Here is a 24,064-nt window from a genome sequence, read left to right as displayed (position 1 = left end):
TTCTCGTCCTTCGACAGATAGCTTTTACATTTTTCCACGAGTCGTTATCGTTAGGACAAATGACTGGGCTTTCGTTTCCAGGAATATCTATAGGAAGTAATTAACCATTGAAAACGTAGAACATTCCTTAAAACGGCGAGAAATGATCATTCGTTCGAATAAAATTTTAAGCGACCAGCTATTCCAGTATCTTTGTTTCAAAGTAAGATTCTTATTATTATTCGAAATAATGTAATGGATTCAATGGTTCGATAAAATGTGATCGATCCGGTCGTAGCGATATTACTATTAAAATTGGAATGTGAAATTCGTATTTGAATTCGTAGCCAATGCGAGCACGCTTTGATTTGATGTTGGAATTATTAGTTGCGTGAATTATGGAGCTTTAAATCGACACACCGTTAATCGTAGTAATCGAAGTAATTGAATTTTTCTATTAGAAACGACATTAAGTTCGGTTGTTGTAAAATCGCTAAAATCTGATCGGTCTCCATTGACGATGTGTAAGCGAGTAACGAAATCGCGGTTGATCCACTTTTACGACGAGGCTGAAAAGGCTACCGCGTGACTGCGTTTTTTTCCCCGGGCGTGGAAAACTACGTCGTCGATCCGGATCCATGCGAAGAACGATTCCTACCGTTCGACCACGATTTTCTATCGTCGGCGGCGCAGCGTTAATCGCTGACGCTCTAATGGAGCGGACTAATCGCGCGATCCTGCAGGAAACGATTCGGCCATTAAACTCGAAAGCCACGATAGAAACGTTTCCGCGCGTCTCTGTCGAGTTACGATGATTGCATCATCGAGCATTCGGGACACAAGCCTCGTGGATCCGCGAAAACCATTTTCCTTTCTCCGTTACCTTTCAAAAATCTCCATTCCATTCTTTTGTCTTCGTCTTTAATTCCATAAAGAACGATTCGGCCATTAAACTCGACAATCAGCAAATTTCAATATTCACGATCTTTCATCTAATTTATTCATCGATTACGATAAACCATTGAATTATAATTACGCTACGTAGCAAGCTGTGAAATTATTAAAAAGAAGTTACCGATATTCGGACAAATACCCAAAGGAACGGCGACATGGCAAAACTTTTTACGAGATATCGACGTTACGTCTCGTAAAACAACCGATACTTTGAAAGTACACGTAGCATCGACGGCTGGTTAAAATTTCTGAGTAGTTTCCTTTTGACAAAATCATCGACAAAAATTAGAACAGAATGAAAAACGACGTGTAGAAGACGGTAGAGAACGTAACGTTTGCGAAGTACGTGTTGTTAGCAAATGGTCCGACGATGTGTTCGCGTTACCGGATCTCGTTAAACGTTGATGTTTATTCCCTTTGGCGTAAATCGTGTGGAATTTTCTCCGAAACTTTGCAACGGAATCGTGTCTCACAGTATGTATTTCATCTTTCGTTTATTTCCTTGAATATATTTTTCTTGTATTATCGTTAGATCCTTTTTATCGAAATTGAAATCCATATCAGACGTTTCATGTAAGATTTATAAAGTTAAGTACTTTTATGATTCATCGAAATTTGATCGTTTCTAAAAGGTCTTTTGCAGCGTTTATTAACGTTTTAATAGATGAACAATAGGAAGACGGAGACTAGAGAGTTATGCAGATACAAAAGCGCATGAAAAAGGTTGAATAATGGACGCGGTTGTCCCGTTCCGTTGACCGTGTATCGTTTTTATCGGCCCGTTCTGGACTTTAATTTCCGTCCATCGATTCCATCTAACCCATGTTATCGGACGATTGTAAGTATTTCTTTTTAAAGAATACCCTTTATTGGACGCAAAAGCGAGCAATTGGCTTTCAATATTATCTATCCAACGAGAATGCAATATGCGGTAAAGCGGATTTTTCAAAGGAAACTTTCGGTCTTAAAATCTTTCACTCGTTCTAGAATCAGAAGTAATAAAAATCTTTTTTAAAAAAAAACTTTGTACTTTCTCGATCGAATGCAATACAGGTTATACTCCTTCGAAACTTCGAAACTTGAATGCTTCTACGTTGCTTTCTATTTAAAAACTCCCTCAGTATCCTTTGCACTCGTTTTAAAAATACACTTCTCCCTTCGGAAAAGTCGCACTTACATCCGCTATTCTAATTTAGCCACTCGTCTAGACGCATTTTTGAAACTTCTGCTAGACTTGCTCTTTATTTATCGATAACAGAATATTGGGAAGGGTAAAAGTGTCGGATGAAACAAATACAGCAATATAAAACATAGGATATAAAGTAACAGAACGAATGAAATACGCGTCACACATACAAGATATCCCAGGATTTAACAGATTCTGTCAGTTTATTCTATGGGTATAAACAAACAAAAAATGTTATACAAATATAAGTTATTTAAAGCTTAATTTAAAAAAATATAGTAAAAGAGTTGAAGCGCGTGAGGGACAGTAATGGATTTGTGGTTAAGCATTTTGTATATCTGTGCCAACTAAAAATTGTTGAAGTTATTAGATATATGTGAATACAAAGGAACGCGTGGATAAATTGTAAGGTAGGAAATATATATTTTTGAATACTAAAGTGTAAGTACAAAGTTCGGAATATATTATGAGCTGATCCTGATCCGCACGCTAGCAGTGTTACCCTATGACTGAAAACCCTGAAACCAACGTCTTTTGTATGCGCTGTCGATGGCTTTAGTGCTTGAGAAAACTAATTCAGATTTTAACAGATGTAGAGTTGTTTTTAGAAGTGGTGACCACTTCAACAAAAATGAAAAAGGGAATTAAAATAGCTGCTTCGTGTCTAAAAGCTTTCTCCTTATGTAACAGTAGAAAGAAAAAAAATGTAACAGGTATAAAATTTTGCTAACACTTCCCACGGATCGTACTTCAGTTTCTCTACTAAATATTTCAAATATCGTATTGTAGCTTGGTTTCGTCTATGTAATATCCATTCGCGAGCTATACATTTCCTCGAAATTTCGAAAAGCAATTTGCTGATTCGTCGCACACACGTTAACACGCGTGCTCACCTGGCGCTTGCTGCTCGCTAGCACGCATTTCGCCGTTGTTCATTAATCGGTGAAGCCATTAGAAAGCAACGCAAATTCATCAGCATGCCTGTGCGCACACAGTTTAGCGCGCTCTGCCTGTGGGTGTCGAATTACATCAAAGGGAGCGTATATGCATGCACTCAGAATCTGGAAAATAGGGTTGATCGTTGGAAGACCAGTTCTACATTTTGGTGACCCTGTTCTACCGTGATCGGTCGCTCACGCACGCGTGTGTCTGTGGCATGCGTGTATAGTCATAGAATGTGCGTCGTCGAATATGTCAGCTATTCATGTTCCATGAAACGACGTTCATGTCTGTTTTATGTGGCAAAAAAAAAAAAAAAAGAAAGAAAGAAAGAAAAAAAGAAGAGAAAAAAAGCGAAGGGAAACGAGGATAATAAACCTCGTTTCCAATCGTGTCTATTAATTAGCTGGTTCATAAATCTCAGAGAAGCTTTTCATAGAGCAGAAGATAATGATTGGTTTCTCTGTTTGGTACGCGTCTCGTTTCTGTTTTTTTTTTTTTTTTTTTTTTTGTTGCCGGTCCGCTCTATTTATGAATTCGAGTAACAATGGGATTTGTGAAAGAGCGTCGAGTTTTGATTCAATTTCTAGAAGCTGAAAGTTCCACGGTAAAGTCAAAGAGTTTCCAACATTTCACTTCGCTGGAAATTCGTTTCGCTCGATTCGCGTATAAATCCGTTTCGCCTAAAAGCGGCCGGTGCAAACACGATACAGTTTCGAAGATGCGATGCAATTAAACGCAATAGGGTTCGCCAGACGTGTGCATGGGTCGTGTTAAATAACCGGAACGCAGCGCGCATAATTGGTTACGTGTAATTGCCACTGAACGCGTTTGTCTACGGCGCAACCGTAGCCGGTCTCTGTATTATTTGTAACCGATGCGACAGAGCCCGTTTAAATTCGCTTTCTGCGCGGATTGTTACCATCCGTTCACTATGAAACGAGCGGTCGCTGTAAATCCGGCATCGATTTGCCTTGTGAATTTTCTAATGACCAGTTTGTCATTAGATTGGATCGCTGCCGGAAACACATGTCGATTTATCGATAGTTGTTCACACCACGTGAATAGATTTTGTTCTGCTAAAGAAAACGTTAAGAAAGAGAATATTAATTTCATCGCGCTTGTTAATAACGTAGCTTATTAATGACAAAGCCGCCTCTAACATTACCAATGATAGTTTGCTTGAACGCCGTTTCAGTATCGATTAGTTACTCCTCCAGTTTGTCACTATTTGGGGGAAACTTGGAGCTTCCGTGTATATGAACGGTCTCGTCCCTTTCAAACCGTTAATAGTCTTCCGACTGCATTAGCCCCGTGAAAAGCTAAGTTTCGATAAACAGTTAATCGGTTTATTTGCCAGCTTGTCTCGGTCTTGGCAAACACGTTCAAAATTAATCTCGATCGCGCTCTGGGCTGGTACTTATGTACTTGGTCGAGCGTTCCGTGTAAATATTTAATCGACGGCTATGGTCTTGATCCGGGTCCCTCGGCCAGGAGGAAACCAAGACGGTTATCCTCGACGTCACGCGAATTTGCATATGCATGTAGCGCGCTGCCTTTTGCTTCTACTTAGTGTTCCTTCTATCGAGCCTTGACTTGCATTTTCGTTCAGCACTGCATCACACGCGATACGCGAGTACTTTTTAGCCTGGCGAGAATATTCGGTCAGTATCCAACTATTTGTTCCATACAATTGTTCGCGTCGCGAGTTTCAACAGCGAATTTTTATCCGGCAACGAAATTTGCTGACGATTGACAAACTACATTCGATGCATAGTGGGTTATTTTCGTGGGTTTTACTGGCGCGCGGGACGCAATTTACACGATAACAATCCTAAAAGCAGCAGAATCTTTCCGGAGACGGAATAATATCGCGAGCTGTGTTGCAATCGCGACGCGAATTGTTGGAATTACAATGCGGTTACGAGACTGTAATGTCGCACGTCAACTCATCTCCTCGTCGTCGCAAATGAACCATGAGCCGCTTTTTCACCTCTCCACGCCCGTACACGTTTTTACGCGCTTTAATTTCCGCGTGCTCGCAAGTACATCTACTACCGGGAGAATGCTCCCGGAGATATGTACGACCGCGAGATGAAGCGTAATGTGTCCAGGATGAATGCTTTTTATCTCCGACAACGATCATCTTTGAACTATAAAATAGTTGAAACGCGACGTTAAACAGATGTCACATACCATATCGTTGGAATATTCACGTATTTTATTTATGATATTTAGTCTACTTATGAGAACAAGAAAATTCACAAGGCGTTGTTGAATATTATTCAATTTACAAGGACATTTAACATGGAAAATTTATACGCCTATAAAACTTTTATATTTCATATGACATACGTAACATATTCGTAAAAAGTTTCTGCGAGTATTCGAATATTTTCGTGCGCGTATTTATTTAAAACAGTGACTCGTATGAGAAATTAGAACGACTGAAAAAAATAATTCCATTCGTGTTCCAGCAAAACTTTCTCCGAGTCCAATTTTCTCCTACATTCGCGATAAACGCGCATAATTCTCTAAAGCTGAACGAATTCCTGTTTCCATTTCACCTTCCTTAAACATCCGTTCCGGTGTGTTTCGTTTCGCTTTATGCAAAACGTTCAGACACGGCGCGCTGACTTCCCAAGGATAACTGTGATTAATATCTTAACCTGGCTTGGTAATAAGTAATAGCTGGCCTGTAAACGCGCGTGCATACATCGCACGTGTGTTTACACGAAGCTGTGCATTTCTGTCTGAACAATGTCGGACTAACGTGCTACGGCCGGCACGTATACGCGTACCCAGCCGAGACACGAGCCTGATGAAATTGCTCGCGTTCGTTCATCGGGAATCGCCGCGCCGTCGAAATAGGATTTTCCGCGTAGAATCTGCCGGCACGCGGCCGATTTCAACATGCTCCGACTGAGGGATCACGCGTCAGTTCATTGGCGACCCCTCTCGATATCTGAAACGAATGGCTGATTAGTTTTCCCGGTAATTAGAAATTCTGCGTTGATTTGTTGGAGCTTTGGTCTCCAAACAACGAGCTTTGGTCTTTGTCTTGTTCTTTCATAAAGATAGACCTCTTAAATTTGAAGCGATACAATAACTTTATTATTCGTAGCTATTTTCAAAAGTCATATTTTCGAATTTATTGGGTTATTTTCCTTTTTAACTATTTCATGTTAGTTATACAGATGATAGAAAATTGAAAATGGACTACGTCTTGTTGTTTCCTTTGTCTTCTTCAACTGTATCTTACTTGTAGCTCTCTTACGCAATTTTAAACAAGTTTTATTAGTGAAGTTTTACTTTCTTTTTTTTTTTTTTTTTGTACCTTTAATAGATGCCTTTATGATAGTTCCTAAATTACAAATAATCTGATTATTTTACTCGACGAAAATTGAAAGAGAAGTCTATAACCTCTCTCTATATTCGCTAATATTATTATGTAGTTGGTAAATTATTATGTCCTGATATCACCGAGTACTCTGTATTTCATTTATTTCTCCGCGAGATTTTATTCATAATTTCATAGATACAAAGTGCGCCATGAACTCGCACTGGGGAACGATAAACCGCGATATAAAGCCGCGCAAGCGGAAATTTTGGCGATTCGTTCGAAGGTTCAATAACAGTGCAGACAGGAACGTCGCCGATGAATAGAGCCCATCGTCGAGTTGTCTTTTAACGGGTTTGCACACGACGTTACGGAAATTGGGTTCGCGGATCCCCGTTTCGCGCCTTTGCTCTTTATACTCGCTGCTCGTTTTTTCGCAAAGGATTACGCGTGGAAACGGAAGGCAAAGGCGCCGCATAAAAACGAAGAAAAATACTCGACGAGCTTCTCCTATTTCTCAGCAGGAAATATGTCATCTCGTGAAAATTAAATTATTTTTCGCTCGATGAATACCGGTTCCGTTTCTCTGTGATTCCATGGGAGGTCATAGCGTTCTCTGATTATAAGATAGCGTTCCACCAGTGCTAGAACACGACGTTTGATCCAGTTTCCCAGGCGGATCAGTCCCGTGTGATTTGCATGACTGTAAGATCAGTGCCAATTATCAGTCTCGCGTGTTTTACTGCGCCGCGGCCACCAGAAAGAACCGGAACACCGGGGTACTTGACCTTTGTTCCATTTACAGTGCATCTGATAGATTCGTCCGCCTGGACTGACGGTGCAAAATGAGACGAAAAGCCTTTGAGCTTCGTCGAATTTCTTTAACGGATAAGAGATGTTCATCCTTATATCACTTTTTGATCAATATTTCGTTACATGAACCTCTCAGAAACTAACCTCATCAAATCATCAAATTTTGGGTAATTTTTTAATTTCATTACATAAATTTCAACATAAGTCTAAAAAATAGCGTTCGTAACATCATCACTTTTCTGTACTTCTCGATTTATGGAGTTGATTAAGGTGGTTCGCGACAAATCATGATTCGCATTAGAAATAATGCGCGGTTTTAACCAGAATATTATTACTATCATCATTACAGGGATTCTACTGTGTGATTCACGACAGCTTTAAATAGAAGCTACGGTTCTCACTCGTTATCTACGAGAGAATATTAACCTGTGTGCAAGTTCTGCCAACGACAAAGATTCATCTACGCTTTTCATTGGTTCGACGAATTCAGCAGATCCGCAAAATAAAACTTGGTTCCCGGTGTGGAGAGTCTTACGCGGAAAGAGGATGAACGTGCCGTGGATTTTATTAGGTCGTCGGACAGAGGAAAGGTCGGGGCGGTTTCGGTATTCTTCGTAGTCCAAGGAAAATCTGGACTAATTAAGGTGGCAGCGTGCACGACGGCGCACAGTTTAATCGTACTTTTCTAGCCATGGCCTCACCATCTGCTGTGACTGCCAGCGGCGTTCGTTAATAGCGTTAATTCTTCCGTGGCTACGTATGAATCAGCTGGCACTCGTTAATTCGCCCCCGTGGAATTGTCTGGCGACGTGTAACGGTTCTCTCGTGAATTCGGCTCCAACTATAACAAAATCGTTCTTTTCTCTACATGAAAAAAATTAAAAAAAAAAAAAAGAAAAAGAAAAATAAAGAAAAGAACAAGAGAAAAAGAGATCCTGAAATGCTGCTCTTGTTCGATCACGCATGAAGAGGGTTTAATTAAATATAATTAACGTGGGTCGTGGCTAACATTTTTCTGAAGCGCGGCAAACGAACCTGCGAGGAAAAAGGGAACATCACCCAAGGAAATATAATTTCGCGTTTTCATCCGTTTTCCTTTATTCGCTAATATCCGCGTGAATTCGGTAATTCGGTTAATCAGCTCTTTCGTTTTGAGAATCGTTATTCGCGGAACTATACAGAGCTGTATCAGAGCCTCCAAGGCTCGGAAGACGGCGAGCCATCTTTTTCTCCCTCTTGTTTCTCTTCAACGTTGCGACAACCCTGAGGGGAGACTTTCGACCGAACCAATTGGAGGACCCTCGTCATTCTCCTTCCCTCTCCTATATATGTATATACATATGTATATGTACTGAGGTATAATTAAAAAATCTGTTTAAGATTTTAGTCTGTTAGGAGTTTTGAGATTATACTTGTACGAACATTACAATTATTCGAGACAATTAACGGTAGCAGAGAGCCGCCAGTTTTTCGTTTTTATTGGCATTCCTGTGCCGATAGCTGTACGAAACACATCGCAGTTTGTAAGACATGTTAGTTAATAGAGTATGTTTGTATCGTGTATGTATTAGGTTGCCCGAAAAGTTTCTTTCGTTTTATAAGGAAATGATGGACGCACAATATTTTTTGTTTTATATTAGTTTATTGAATTATGCACGAATATAATAATAAAAATAGAAGGAAATGGATCATATCTAATCCAATAAAATAATATAAAACAGAAATTGTTGTTCATCTATTATCACCTTATGAAACGAAAGAAACTTTTCTATCTTATATACGCAACATAGGTGAACTTCTTTCACTTTTTTTTTTTTATTTATTCCATACAAAATTCTTTTAATGTGATTTGAGTTACTGATATGTTATAGGAAATTGTAGATGCTTACGTGTATAATCTTTAATACATTACTCGTATGTTCCTCTTACTGTTGCAACTCATAGAAATTATTCTTATGAATTCTTGCATCGTTATCTTGTGCAAATGCAAAATCTTGGCCGATCAACGGTTTCCTTGATAGTTTAAACTTTAAATTATAGTAATTGAAAGCGTAAGGTGTCTCAATATTTACGAACAAGAGTGTACGTTTCGAAACTCGAGTCTTCGACTTTCGCATCTATAATTATGCTCGACTGTGAGCAGAACCGTTCGAGGAGAGCCGGCTGGAAATCTAGCCAAATCTAACTTGACTGGCTTTAAATGTTCAGCCCTGTAATTAATGAATGCAAATGCCGGCCGCCTCGCGGCGTTCCGAGTTTTCGGTTTTCAGACGAAAGACAATGGACGGCGTTTTCGCTCGACGAACTGGATAGCGATGGAAAACACCGCAGTTCCATTAGTTTGGAAATTGTATTTCGAAGAGTTCACTGGCGCGCGGTTGACGTGAAACCTTCCCTTTTCCCGTTGCGCGAGCCGCCGCGCCGTTCAGTTTACGCGCCTCGCTGTATGCGACTCGTTTCGGTTCGTGAAATGCCCGTAAGCTTTCTCCCGATGAGGTATTTGCGCTGAATTTTCTGCAATTCCGCGCCAGCGGTTTTTACAAACTCTTACCTGCTGCCTTTAACCGGCTTGTTACTCGTCATACGAGTATGATCACGGAACGAAATGGTTCCGTAAAAGATGATTATTCCGTCAAGGTATACGACCAAAGCGGATTCACGTCGACTTTTCCGCAAACGATCTCGGAGGATATATTCCAAACGTTTCGAAATACCTACTTTACCTCTTGCTACTTCCTCGCTGTAGTTGATGCTTGGTGAATTCCGCGAATCGCTGTCTAATTTCGCAATTATACGGCGGAGAGCTCAAGATTGTTCATAAATCGTTCGATATTCGAGAGGGAGCGATTCGACGAGGTTAATTGTCAAGATTTATTCGAGCCTCGGGTCCAACAATGAACTAGTTACACGGACACTCGATGCGTCGTTCGGCCACACGACAATGCCGTCCTAATGTATCCGATACCTGACATAATTTACCCCACGGTGTGTTCCAGCCTGCAGCTTTCGCCGAGTGGTATTGTGTGCGGTAAGGTTTCGACATAATTGACCCGGGTAACACGAGCGAGAATTGCACGAAATTGTGTGCCTTCGTGCTCTGCCCAAAAGAACAGAGTGCACCGGCTGCCGTAAAACGCTATTTTCGCGTTTATGGGAATGTAAACAAGCTCGTGTTTGAGGTTTTTCCAGTCTCGAGGTCTGGGTCTTCGTCGGGGAATCGTGCTGGTTACAGCCGTTTTTGGAACGGCTTTCAGAACGGCAGCGGGAGATCTTAAAATTTTTTTAACGATCCTCCGGCGACCTGTGCACACGATGTTCCTTTCTGGCTGTCGATGTTTTCGTGGAAGCGTTCGTTGGCCGACGAAGCCAGGTATACGGAATTACGATTTTACTCTGAACTATCGATCGACTCTGAATTGATCGGGTAAGCAGCTTGATGTTGCGTTGAAATATCGAGATAGTTTAAACAAGCTTAAATAACCAATATGCCACCATGGTTTTTAAACCGTCATAAGAAGATCATCCTTGCTCGTAGTTGCAAGAAGTTTTTAATAAAGGAGCCTTTGTCGAGGACACTGGGACGAATGAGCAGAAAACACGCACATTAATCGAGCAAAAATAGGTGACGTAAAAACATTAATTGCTTTTCTCCGACTCCGTGCATCATTGTTGTTCAACGATTAACACGATAACGGAAATGGCAACGAAAGGACATGCTGACCGTAAAACAGATTAGTTATGAAGATTTAATATCACGTCTCCTTACTTTTCGGGACCCGTATCATTAGCGGTATCCTCGTAGAGAAATATTTTGTTTGGTGAAATGCTTTCTGGGCATTCGCGTGACCGTTGTCAGCGGTTACGACTCCAAATCCAACAACGACGACGACTAGAAGCGAGGAGGAGGAGCATGTTTCGTCGCATGAAAATATGAGGAGTGGTTTTCGTCATTGTGCATGGAGTCGAACGGGCGCGACAGAAAGGCGAAACGTAGGGAGGAAGAGCTAGGGTTAAAAAGGAACGCGTACACATACATAGAGGGAAGGGGTTGTTCGGAGGTAAGCAGAGTGGTTTCAAGTGGGGAGAACGGGGTGGCGTGTGTGCAACCACCTCTGGGAACGCGGCGAATACCGCAGTGCGCAGTATTTATCTGTTTTAATTTTATTTCACCGGCTGTAGCCTCCTCGGTTGCACGTTAATCACAATTAAATAGGATCTCTCCTCCCGGCCGTCTGAGGCCCGAAGAAAAACAAAACAGCCGAATTTACTCCGACCTGCTTCCCGCTATTTGTTTAGCTCTTCTTCCCTCCCGCGGGATATTCGATAAAACCCGGGGATGGCTCGAGCTCTAATCACGAACTTTTCCCATTTTTATTTTATGAAACTTCGTTGGTCTAACCGTTATTCGTGTTTCCATTATCATAGGAACTTTCGGATGAATTTAAAATTCATTTTTAATACGTTTAATACGCTGTTAACTTCTTACGTAGGTAAAGTAACGGTGGAAAATACAAATGTTCTTCTCTAGTTTTTGGCGTGCGATTCGTATCCCATACCATATCGTGTCACTCTTAGGGACGAATTTTCTTTTGCCAAGAATTTCTCTTGGAACAATAAACTGTAGATCGTGATAAATAACCGGGATACAGGGGGTTTGCGGCATCAACCGAGTTAATTTTTAACCCCCTCAGTAGCCTGGCGAGATTTATCGTGCACTACCCTTTTGTTAAGCCGAGCCGCGTACGTGTGTGCAGGCTGCGTGCACGGTCGATGGTGTGCGACTACGTCGCGAAAAAAAGTCGCTATATTTCCACGGAAAGCCCCTTTATCCGGCCCCTGGTGCAGCTTACGCCGACATTCGATCTCGCAAATTGAACGATTGTTATCTTGCCACCTTCTCTACGTATTTTTTTTCACGTTCGAAAACATTCGTCGCATTGTTCATACTTGACAGTTTTTTTCTATTTCCCATTTAATTATTGTTCTTCTATTTCAGCTGAATAGACTGACCATTATTTACTGTAGTTGAAATTTTATTTTGACATGAATCATTGCTCAAATGTATTTTTTAACGAATTAGAGAGCAACAGGAACATAGGTGTCTTTTTTATGACATACACGCGGCGTGACATGTACTTTTTAACATTACAGTGCATGATCTCATGCTAATATTAAACCAAGTCGCGTTACGACGGTGACCAGCAGGAATTTTATGGCAATTTAAAAATTTGAACGAACGCCGAATGGTTGGAAGTTGGTCGCGACGAATTTTGTTTAATTAAAGCTAGCCCGGACGTTCGGTCACCGTAGGCTTCCGCTAATTTTTCTACCGTTAACCGCAGACATTCCTATGACAAGCATTTACTTTTGCAGCAGGAAATTAATATTATTCTCATATGTAATTCATCTAATTTGATCATTTCATTTTACTCTTTATTTGCCTTATGAAATGAATATTAATAAGCAGTTTGAAAAAGGAATAGGAGTATCACGAACGAGTTTCGGAGATCGGTCACAGTAGTTACGTTAAAAAATTCCGACATAGTGCAAGTTGTGAGTTACGCAAACGAAGGAAATTCAGTTCCATTCGGTTAGATATTCCGCCGCTGGGTGATGCATCGCCCCGTCAACAGGATACGGTAAATCACTCGCCTATGCTGTACGTGGCCCTGTTTCACTGATTTCCAATCGTTAGCGTGGTATTTGCAAAATAGGATGTACCCCACGCGTTCTCGGTATCACGCGGCTACCCTGAACCTGCAGGGCTACAAAAAGGATGGAACAATGCACGCTTTACAAGTGTCATCTACGTCCTCTAAATCATAGCATCCAACGGCGGCCTGTCTTTTTACGCTCGGCTTACAGGGGCTGGCTTTTCACCCCTCGGAGGTTGAAACATTAAACGAACAAGGGGCCAACTCGATTTCACTCCGAAATTCAACTGCGTTCCTGTAATTGGCGTCAGTTACTGTGATTCGTCGTTTGTTCCGGGCAATTAATTTTTCAGAGTACTAACGAGAATTTATCGATGTCAAATTAATTTAAAATTTCATTCCATAAACTTCGTTAAAATGAATACAAATTAACAGATACTTTATAACAACGTGTGATTTAAAAGTTACATATTCACGTATCTGCGTATATTTTATAAATTTTATTTTATTTACCAATTAATGTATTATTGTATTGTGACATTAAAACATTCATTTACGACAATCATGTAAATATTATTTCGTATTCTGTAAGCTGAGAGAGAAAAGGTGTAATCAATTTCGACCGTTGTTCTCAAAAGCAAACTACGAAATATGTTCGCTTCATAATTGCACTCATTGTTAAACAAGCGGGATTCATTTTGAAAGAATAATTGGTTGATTCGTGCCTATCAAGGATCACGGAGCGTCAAAAAAAGATCTCATCGAAGACTAATTACATCCGATTGTCCATTTCTCTTCTGCGCGTGTTCCTTGCATGGCAGGCTAAACACCGCGGCTCGTTTATCCATCGCGCGAATAGTCTGCCTTAATTAGAACAAAATTACTCATTACACAGCTGCCGGGCTATAATTAATTTTCGGCCTGTTCAGCATGACTGTTTCTTCGTGATACACGTGATTTCAACACGTTTCTTTCTATCCTCCATCTTTACCAATCTTTCTCTCGTTCCTTCTCCTGGTCATTCCTCTTATTTAAAGTAATTTCACATGGCACGAGCAACGTGGAACATCGAATATATCAAACCGAATTTTGATGGAAGAATGAGTTGGAATCGCGTGTTTAATTTGATTATGAAATTTCCAAACACTACATCGCGATAAGTGTTCAATGGTCACACTGTAATCCCATTATTTCGCTATATCCTGTTCATTGCAGTCGGGCTATATGAATTGCACGATTTAAATGCATGCTTGCTTTTGTGCCAGTTACAAATGATACTATGATTATATTAATTTACCCAACCGATTAAATACGATTAAATCTAAGCCGAATCTTTTGACATTTCAAGGTTTCATTTAATTCGTTCGTTTCATCTTTTATGTTATTTTCCATACTATTTCCATAATGCTTGCCAACAGATAAAAAGCCAGAGACACTCTTCGCGAGCATCTAAGTTCGTTTCTCGCTCGGTAGAAGAGAATCGGGCGACATTGTCGAGTCGATGGTTAGCAAAACAACGAATCGGTGCAATTTCCTGGTGCGTTCGACCGACAGGAAACACGAGCCAGAGTGCTCGTGAGTTGCTCGAGTCGTCTTCGATCTTGCGTCACTTTTCTTTCGTGGCCATCGCTTTTTCTCTTTCTCCAGACGCTGCTCTATTCGCCGTGAAATTCATCGCGACGCGCTGGAACAGTCGCATAGTCCCGCGTTTTACGCAACGACGATTCACTTTTCTTCTGCCGTGAGAAACGACACTGCGCCGGCCGGAAGAAACCGCGGTGCTCCAAACCGATCTCAGTTTTTGTCCTAGAATTTCTTGTGACTCCTTTTTCTGTGCTCGTTAATGGCGAGCTACCAGGAGTAATCGCAAGATCGTGGCGCAATTTTTCGCCTATTTGGCCGCAGGGTTCTTCAGCTTTGCCGAGATGATGCGGTAGTATGAATTTTTGTAACCTTGAACATTGGCGTCATCGAGTTCCAAGAAAACGAATAGCTGTTTATTTTAAAAAAAAACTGTAATCCGTTTAATGTTGGAAATTTGTAACTCGGAGACACTTAAATTTGTCGACTTGTCACTTTCTCGACAGCGATGATAAAATGTAAATGTAAATTCATTAGCTGACGAACGTTCGGAATCCTCTCTCTTTCTCTCTGTCTCTCTTTAGAAGTTACCGACTCATCGTAATCAAGAACCAAGACCAGTGGCAATTAGCACAGTGCTACGAATGAAATGTTGTAACGAGGTAATACTGGTGCTCGGAAAATAGTATCATCGTCGTTTTATTTCTTGGCGAAACGGGTCGAACGAAAGACTGAAAAGGCGGAATGTTCGAAAACGTTCGTACTAACATTCGCCGCAGCCGAGATAGCGTTTTAGCGGTAGTCACGTAAGTTCCTAGTTAATTAAGGCAGTGGATATCTCCCACGATTTCTACTCCCCTGCCGTTAACGACGCTTTGTTTCTCGTGAAACGTTGTCACGTCGCGGCGAAGGTACGCGAATACCGATTTACTTTCCTCGCCGCGTGGAACGCGTAAAAACAATTACGTGAGATACCGACGCGGTGAACAATCGAACCATACGCGATTTCCACTGTTTTCGTCGCTTCCACATTTCCTTATGGCACTTTCTTTCGTTGCGGAACATCGCGATTTGTTTGTCTGATTACAAGCGGAAAGGAAACGTACTCAGGAACATTAACATATTTTATGTTTCCGATGTTGGAATTTTCGAATTTTTTTGCTACAATTTTCTAAACTCTCCAATTTTTATGTATTTAGACTTTCTCTTGAAGTGATCGCCATTTTTAAGAAAACTCTACATCTGGTTTTCGGTTTTTTCAAGCGCTGAGGTCATCGATAGAGCATAGACAAAAGAATGCGTCGATGACAAACCATAAGCGGTACACGTGCGACGTTGGCTTCGGCGTTCCTTTTAGTCTCAGAGTAACATTGCTAGCGTGCGGATCTGGACCAGCTTACATTGTATTCCACAAATTGTACTTTATATTCACAATACATATATACTTTCAATATCTTACAATTTACCCACGCGTTTCTTTAATTCCACAAACATCGAGTAACCTTAACAGTTTCAAATTTTTTAAACATTCAAATATCTAAATATTGAAATTTTCAAATGTTCGAACTGTGCAATGTGAAATATTGACATTTTCAAATTCTCGAATTTTTTAATATTCAAATATTCATATTCGCGAAACTTGGAACATCTCAGAGCGCGTAGTACGATTAGGTACCTAAGAAACGTCGGGCATCTCCGGCGCATTTCTTTATCCACGTTGCATGGTAGCTGTCGTGGTTCCTCCTCTCGTCGAGCTAGTCCATGAATATTCTATTCGCGTGCTTTCGCGGGCACGATTGCGCAACGGAGAGCGTCGACGGGAACGCGACTTAAGGTTGCAAACGCCGAATCACTTTCATTCTCGGTTCCGGTTCAGGGTCGTTTAGCTGAGCTGTTTCAGGGTCACGAGGCTTCAGGATGCAGGAAGCTCTACTTAAACGCGTCTGTCTCTCCACTTGAAACTGTTCTTAACTACCGTATATTGTGATGAATTACTGCCAAAAGTTTCCGGCTGAACTATAAATCTATTTCAGTTTAAATTACATATAAATCGATAGAATCCCTCTTGCATAAATTCGGCATATATATTTCACCTATGCTTACATAATACAATTTTGCTTCTTCAAAAAGAAGTTATTACTAATTGTTGATGCCATACTTCCAGCAGATATTGTGTATTTTCGTTACTTAAAATAGTTCTGTTCGTTTAGCCTTTCGAAGCATTCTGGATAGGTTCGACCTTCACCTAAAATCTAAAACGTTCCTATACTACTATAGTGGATAAAACGCAGTGAAAGTAAAAGGGGACACGTAAAAGAAATACAGCGCGATACAAAAGTAACGTATCTTCAAGATACTACACTTGGAAGTATATATTACGAATAATAGAAAATTTCTGTAATTTGTAATAATAACAATGGTGTAACAGATGAAACGTCTTTCTTTTTAATTAATCCTACAGTACATCTGATATACAGAAATTGTGAAAACAGCTATAAATGATTAAAGCGAACGAACCTCAACTGTTGCGTCGAAAGATGTCGAGACGTATCGATTTATCTGACAATTACAGAGAGCATGATCGATGAAGTCACCACGCTTCAGAAGCACTTGGCTGCTCGGCACTTTTTGCTGAGATTTCACGTGTCGTATTCGCGAGTCCCGCGGCCGCTTTAATTAAACGTACGGCTATCGATCGAGTTGCCGTTGCGTATATGGAATCGTGCGAGTGAAAACAGCAAAGTTAACGAGGAATGCGAACACGGAGAAACCGCAGTCTACTCGGGCTGTGTTTGCTCGCAGCATTTACGTGGAAATGCGAACTGGATACGATAGACCGACACCGTGTCACTGTGTTTAAAATATCCACTGGAAACGTGGCCCGAGCTGGAATCTTAAGAAGAAACAATTGCCGTACTCGTTAGATGATTCGGTGTTAGGATCGATTTGGTTGGTTTAATCGCGAGAACGAGCGGGAATTTAACGCCCCAGTAACCTGGTCACGCGCGTGAAATTCAATCGCGCACAATCGGGGCCGGGCAAAACGAGAACGCGAAGAACCGTTCGGAGATCCTCGCTCCTTCCTGATTGCCTCGTTGAAAATACAGCTTCGGGAGCAGCTCTTGAAATAAACGAAAGTACCTCGAACATACTTGATTAGATTTCACAAGAGAACCGCTAAGGCTTTTAAGATATCGGATATTTGATCGGTGGAGCGTTAACTTGTCTATTTACAAGTGGTCTTATTTTTACTTCTCTGTGTATGCATATCTTATTGAATAATCTGGTTGTGATGACAGTTTGAAATTCAAAAGTAGATGTTTATTAATGTTTTCGGTATTACGTATGGTATATCTGTGGCACACGATATAGAGCGCAGAAAATGAAAATAAACAATGGTATAAATTGCTATAAATAACCAAATGCAAAATATGGGAATACAAATGAACGTATGTAATAAGTTGTTACGTGCGTTATTGCTAATAAGCGAATCGAAAATGTAAACAAACAAACTGAGAACATAAATAAACTGTAATGTATTTAGAAATAAATTGAAAATTGTGTAACATCGATGTTACACGCGATCTGGCCAAATTATCTTCAATTTCAACATCGATACTTTGAAAGTATACAGCGTATTTCAAGATACCTTTCGAGGCAGAATTAATGACGGTGTCGAGAGAAAATCCGTATCTGCTACGTAGAGATAATGCTATCCTCTATATGCGGATCCGATAGGTTCGCTGCAGTACTCGATGCTTTCCAACACTGCTCGAATTTGTTGGAGATTCTTTGATTTCATGAAATTGAACTCTAGTCGTTTCGTTCTCGAGTAAAGGTTGCAAGGGGGTAAGAAGGTTGGACTGGATCGTAAAGAACCGAGGTGCTACGTTTGATCGATTCCCTTCCGCGAATACACACCAAAGCAAAGGAAAGAGTCTATGAAATCGTAGTCGAGGGATTGATGTGTGCTCTGCGTGCTCGCTGGATAATTTGCATATCGCTTTGAAGATGATTCAATCTTCCACGTGTTAAGCATGACTACCTGAATTTCGAGTTTCAAGATAGAAGAAGAAAATATTTTGGAGTAAAAATGTTTCGATCTCCGGTGGTAAATTTGACCGTTTGATCCATTTGGGTTGTGTTTCAAAGGATTATGAAACGCTATTATTGTTATTCTATCTTTATTATATTAGGTTGTTCGAAAAGTTTCTTTCGTTTTATAAGATGATAATAGATGAACAACAATTTCTGTTTTATATTATTTTATTGAATTAGGTATGATTATTATGTTCGTACATAATTCAATAAACTAATATAAAACAAAAAACATTGTGTATTATTATTTTCTTATAAAACGAAAGAATCTTTTCGGACAACCTAATAGTTATCACATGGACATACGAAACTTGGCTGTATCATCATAAAATAAAATGCAATAAGGCGAAGACTCTTATGTCTTTGCGATAATTAAATGTGATCTTCCCGAGAACGATAATCCAACTTGTACAAGGATTAAGTCAGTATACAAAGCTGAAAAGTTTCTAAAATTTCACAATAAATTACACGATCTTTGGAAAGTAACACAAAAGCTTAACCGTGACCGATACAAGATTTTCAAGTACAAGGTAGATTTTCGATATTATATTCTGAGTATGATGTACAGGAAAATTACGTGTCCATTTTATGAAACGGACGTAGAGTATGTTCGCGCGAACTTTATGCCAGTCATAAAGAAGCGCGAACCGAGCTTATTAAACCGTTACTCGGTACCGTAAAGTAAAATGTCACGTTAGGGGAGTGGAAAGAAGCCAACCTCGAGAACTGTATCGTCGTAATTGCATGCAAATATCGAGGACACACGGAAACACGAGTTTCCGTCTTATGTACCGTTCTGTCAATCTCTATCATTTCCCACTTAAAAATTGTTAAAGTGTATCGGATCCTCTTTCGAAAAATTACCACTAATATTGCTAAAAGCTCTTACATATTTCCACTAACTACAGAAACAAACAATCTGAGATCCGTATCGTTTTGACCGCCTGTTTTTCTATTTCCAATGTGAACAATTCTCTTCTGTGATCCTTCAACTTTATTCCACGCTTGTTTTCAATGCACACGATTATATTTCAGTGAAAATCTATTATTCTAATTTCGTATAAGCTAGTTGATACGAGGACCGGTTTCAGCAAGGTTTCGAAAATCCGCAATTCACGGGTGGCCGCGAGAGCTTTAATCGTTCCGCTACGCGTCATTAATTACGCGATCACGACACGCGATATATAATCGATCTTTCCGCTGTCCGCGCGGATCGATCGCAATGGCCGGCACCGCGACCGGTTAATTGATTCTGTTGGACGTTCGAAACTGCTCACCAGCGATAATTATCGTGCGCTCGAGTTGCGCTGTCGCAGCACGGAAACACCGCGGAGGAACAGCTATGTCAAGCGGTTTTTCCGCCGGACATCGGCTACCTTTCGTCGGTTGAAAAATGATGGATCCGCTGCGTCGTATCACGTTCGCATTCCGCGTTTAATCGCATCCGATCAATTTCGTTCTTGCTTTAATTGGACGCGACAATCGAATCCCGTTAAACAGATCTTCCGATTATTATTTTTATTGTTATATTCAGTGGACGATGCTGAATCTGTTGAATCACGGTTTTAACGTCTTCGTTTTATTAGAGTCGGATGTTAAGATTTTGCTAGAGAAATATGTACGATTGGCTTGTGGAAATTTATTTAATTTTTTATGTACTAATTTTTAAGTTTTCTTCGTGAATCGTGTTTGACGTCTGTATAGTCAGTCTTTTCAATTCTTTATTGTTTCAAGTATCCTCGAACTAGAGCCACGGGTTTGTTCCAATTTTTTATCAGTGACAATGAGATATGTTCTGAGAAATGTAAATGTTCGCTTTGCTAACAAACAGAATGGATATACTAGAGATACATATATAGGTTTATCAATCTTATGGTTATTATTGCATAAAGTCTTCTATTTCGAACGTCAGTACATTTCAAATAAATATTAAATTATATTACACATTTCTCTATTTTCACGTATTTTGTGCAAGTTATATAATTGTTTGAAATTATTTGTATCTTTTGTGGATGTTATAATTGAAGAACGTTATTATAATTACTCGTTGCTTGCGAAAATTACGCGGTGGCCAATATATATGTAGATAATTAGACTCAATTTGCACAAACACAGCATTAAATTTGCTACGTCGAAACGAGAATCTGCCATATTATCTCACTTTCAAGCTTACGCACATACATATTGTAGTATCGTGGACGAAAGGCCTAAGAGATATCGGGTGAACTGTAAACAATGTCGCGAGAAAGCCGAAGTACCGGCAGGCCCAACAACATATCATCGGTCCTTCAATCGAATAGTTTCACGGAAAAGGCTGCGTGACCCTGGCAACGAGCGGTTGCGGAACACGTGCGTGGTGGGCTAAGACAAAAGACAAAGGGTTGCTAAGGGACAAAGACGAATTAAGAGTCAGTGTCAGTTGAGAAGTCAGAGTGTAAATCGAGAAGTCAGCGAGTGTGAATTGCGTTGTTGAGAGAGTGTGGTCCGCGTGAGAGAGAGCGTTGAATCCATGGTGACGAGAGTTGCAAATTAACTATCTTAATTATAATACGTTATTGTGATTAGTTCACATTAAACAATCATCGTTTCCTGTTTAATCAACATCTGTTTAATCCATTTATTGTAAATAAACTAATTGTAGTAAAGATCCTACAATTTGTTGAAAACATCGTTATCTGGTTTACGCCATTTATGCTAAATTTGCACAACAAACTGATTTTAAGATTGTAACATTATTAACATGATTCGAAAAGTTTCGTGTGCAAGGATCAACGAATCGATCGTCTGTAAAATTCAACAGCCCGTGGTATTATTTACAGCAGTATGTAGCGTAGCACGTTTATTTCCCGACACCGCTCGGTCAGTTTAGTTTCGCGCTGGTCGGTGTTGCGGCTTGCCACGCCGCGCCGCGGCGGAAACCGACGCGCGGAAAATGGATTTGCCGACTCGAACTTAATGCGTTTTCACAGGCAGCTGACTGACCCTTACAGTCGACTAACTTGAATTAACGGAGTAACGATTACCAACGACCCGTTGCATACCTGCTTGAATATATCTGTCCGCAGAATTCATCTCGCACGACTCCAAACCGACCACTTATCGCTTCTAATGAGTTTCTGTCGCTGCTCTGTTCCGGATGGATCTCATAGGAACTAGACTGCGTTGGAAACTCGGCGTGCAATTCAAAATTGAACCACTCGTTTCCATCGAAATGGTATTCGTGCTTTATATTCCTGCGTTTTCGTTTCGAAATAGTAGCGAAAAAAATATGAAACGCTGATTTTTTAAAGTACCTTTGGTAATCTTAATGTGATATCAATAATAAGTGATATATTGCTATAACGCGATTTCGATCCCGAATGGGATCTAACAATATCGATAATAATCTGAGGTCTATAAATCACATAAAAGGGAGATCGATGATCTCCCTCGAAGGTGTTTCAATTAAATCCAACGATCCTTACACCAGTTCTTTAATTATACTAACTACGAAGCAATTTCCTCGCTACACGTTTAAAATTACAATTCCCTGGCTCATCGTTTCCCGCTCGCCAGTTCACCAGATTAAAAGATCCCGAGAAACCCGTATAGAAGGGAGCACGTGCTGCCACTATACGAGGCGGTCAATATCAGAGCTCGGGATGAACCGTTTCGTTTCGTCGGGGCGTCAGTCGGCTCGAGAAAATCGCGACTTCGAAGCGAGCCACGACATCTGCAGCAACTCGACAGCCTCCTGGCACGATTCTCCGAGCGAGCGAGCATCGAGTGATCGCTGATGCCGAAATAAAGAGAAATCTCCAGAGGGGATCCTTTTATTGGTAGCTACGGTACTGGCTGCCAGACACGGAGTATGGGCGTCGAATGCATAGTGATCGCCTTATTTCGTCCCGGCCAGCTGAATTTTGTCCATTACCGTGTCGTTTCCCCGCCCGACTCGGCTCGGCTCGAGTCGTCTGGTAAAAATGGCTAGGCAACAGGAAATTCTACCGCGTAGCTCGCGGACACAAAACGAGCACCGTTATATGGCGGATCACGTATGCTACTCCGGAAAATACAAACGTCTCGCTTTTTTACTGCCGTCCTTTTGCCCCGGAGATTGCTTCCGGGGAAAACTCGCACGATACAGAAGCACAAGAAGCTGAACGAATCACTTGGAAACAGCACTGAGAAGATACTAAGGTTGTTACCGAACAGCGTTTGGCGAACTTTGCGCTCGTTAAATTTTTCTATCTATACTCGTACCTACACGAGACTCCCAAACGTCTCGTCGTAACGAGAAATACCAACAAATCTGCATCGAATTATTATCCTTGTCGCTTCTGTATATTTGATGGTTTTACGTGTGTATTCTATAGAAGAGTGACATCGCGCGACCTGTTACATCGATGTACGTTTGATGAAGTCGCCTGTGGCGAAGTATTAATTCATTGAGAGTTCTCCATTTGGTAATTGCGCTTATGAACGAGTTTCATAATTCAGAGAGTCGCGTCGAAATAATATGTGCCGCTGCCTGGAACATACTGGGTCATTAAGAATTCATCCGGTCGTCAGGATTGCTCGTTACCGAACTCATGGCTCCTCGTTGGTCTATCAACTATTCATGAGGCAATTCTACGTGGCAATGTATTCGTGCCTTTTGCTTCTTTCTTGCCTTGAAAAGCTTGTATCATATATCGTGAAAAAAAAAACGAAGTTTCCGTGAGACCTAATTTTTCATTGATCGAATAGCGATTCTGACTCACCTCCAGCGAATTGAACGCAAAGACGAAGCACAAAAGCTCCTTCATGCCACGTCGTAAAACTTTATTTCACATCTTTTTTGTTTTTTATGCCCTTGATATCGGAAGCTGAAGACGGGAGGTCGCGTAAAATACGACAAAGCTCCATTTGTAGCCGGCGAGGCGAGAAGAATCACGCGCTGCGGGAAAATCGAATCACATCGATTTCATCGAGCAGACTGAGCGTGGAGTAACCAGTACGTCGCTTCTTTTATCCGTCTTTTTCTTCTCCCTTTCCTTCTTTCTTCGCTCGTCAAACGCTCAAAGAAAGGAAGACACGTTTCACATGCGAGCAGTCAATCACAGAAATTAGACGATACAGTTATGACGGAACACGCGAATCTAACCGCAGTTTCGAGTACCGTTCCTTTCGAAAAATACAATGATTACGCGCTAGGTATACCGTTGCATCCTTCCACCTGTCTTGGAGTAACCACTCTTGCGAAAACTGTTGCTTCTTGCGTTCCTGGATACTTCAGTGTCACGCGACTTGTAATTTAAAAGGTTGCCGGTTGGAAGATGACGCACAGGATAGAATCGATAGAACAGAACGCATTCTTCGGGACATTGCACCGAGCCGCCTTTTCCATTTTCTTTTTCAGAAAACAGGGGACTCTTTATGCAAGTTTCCAACGTTAAGATAGGCAGCCTCTTTACAACCGCAAAACACATAAATTTCCTACGCTGATAGTACAGCGAACCAAGCCCTGCTCGAGAAATGTACATTTCATCTCGGCACTTA

General features: G+C 40.8%; 1 protein-coding gene across 2 annotated transcripts in view; it reads left to right on the top strand.

Annotated features, from left to right (window-relative positions):
• The window catches only part of Pgant2 (polypeptide N-acetylgalactosaminyltransferase 2), a 205,876-nt gene that overhangs the window by 4,060 nt on the left and 177,752 nt on the right, over positions 1 to 24,064 (top strand). The window contains exon 1 of one of the 2 annotated variants that reach the window (XM_072008481.1): positions 22,720 to 22,723. The exons of the other annotated variant lie outside the window; for it this stretch is intronic. The gene's annotated coding sequence lies outside the window, so the exon portion shown is untranslated. Of the gene's footprint in view, positions 1 to 22,719; positions 22,724 to 24,064 lie in introns of those variants that run through there. 2 annotated transcript variants of the gene reach the window in all.

The sequence above is a fragment of the Bombus fervidus genome, chromosome 8 (genome assembly GCF_041682495.2).
Source record: "Bombus fervidus isolate BK054 chromosome 8, iyBomFerv1, whole genome shotgun sequence".
Taxonomy (NCBI): Eukaryota; Metazoa; Arthropoda; class Insecta; order Hymenoptera; family Apidae; genus Bombus; species Bombus fervidus.
Note: the sequence above shows the minus strand (reverse complement) of the source record. Positions and strands in the feature narration are given on the sequence as shown.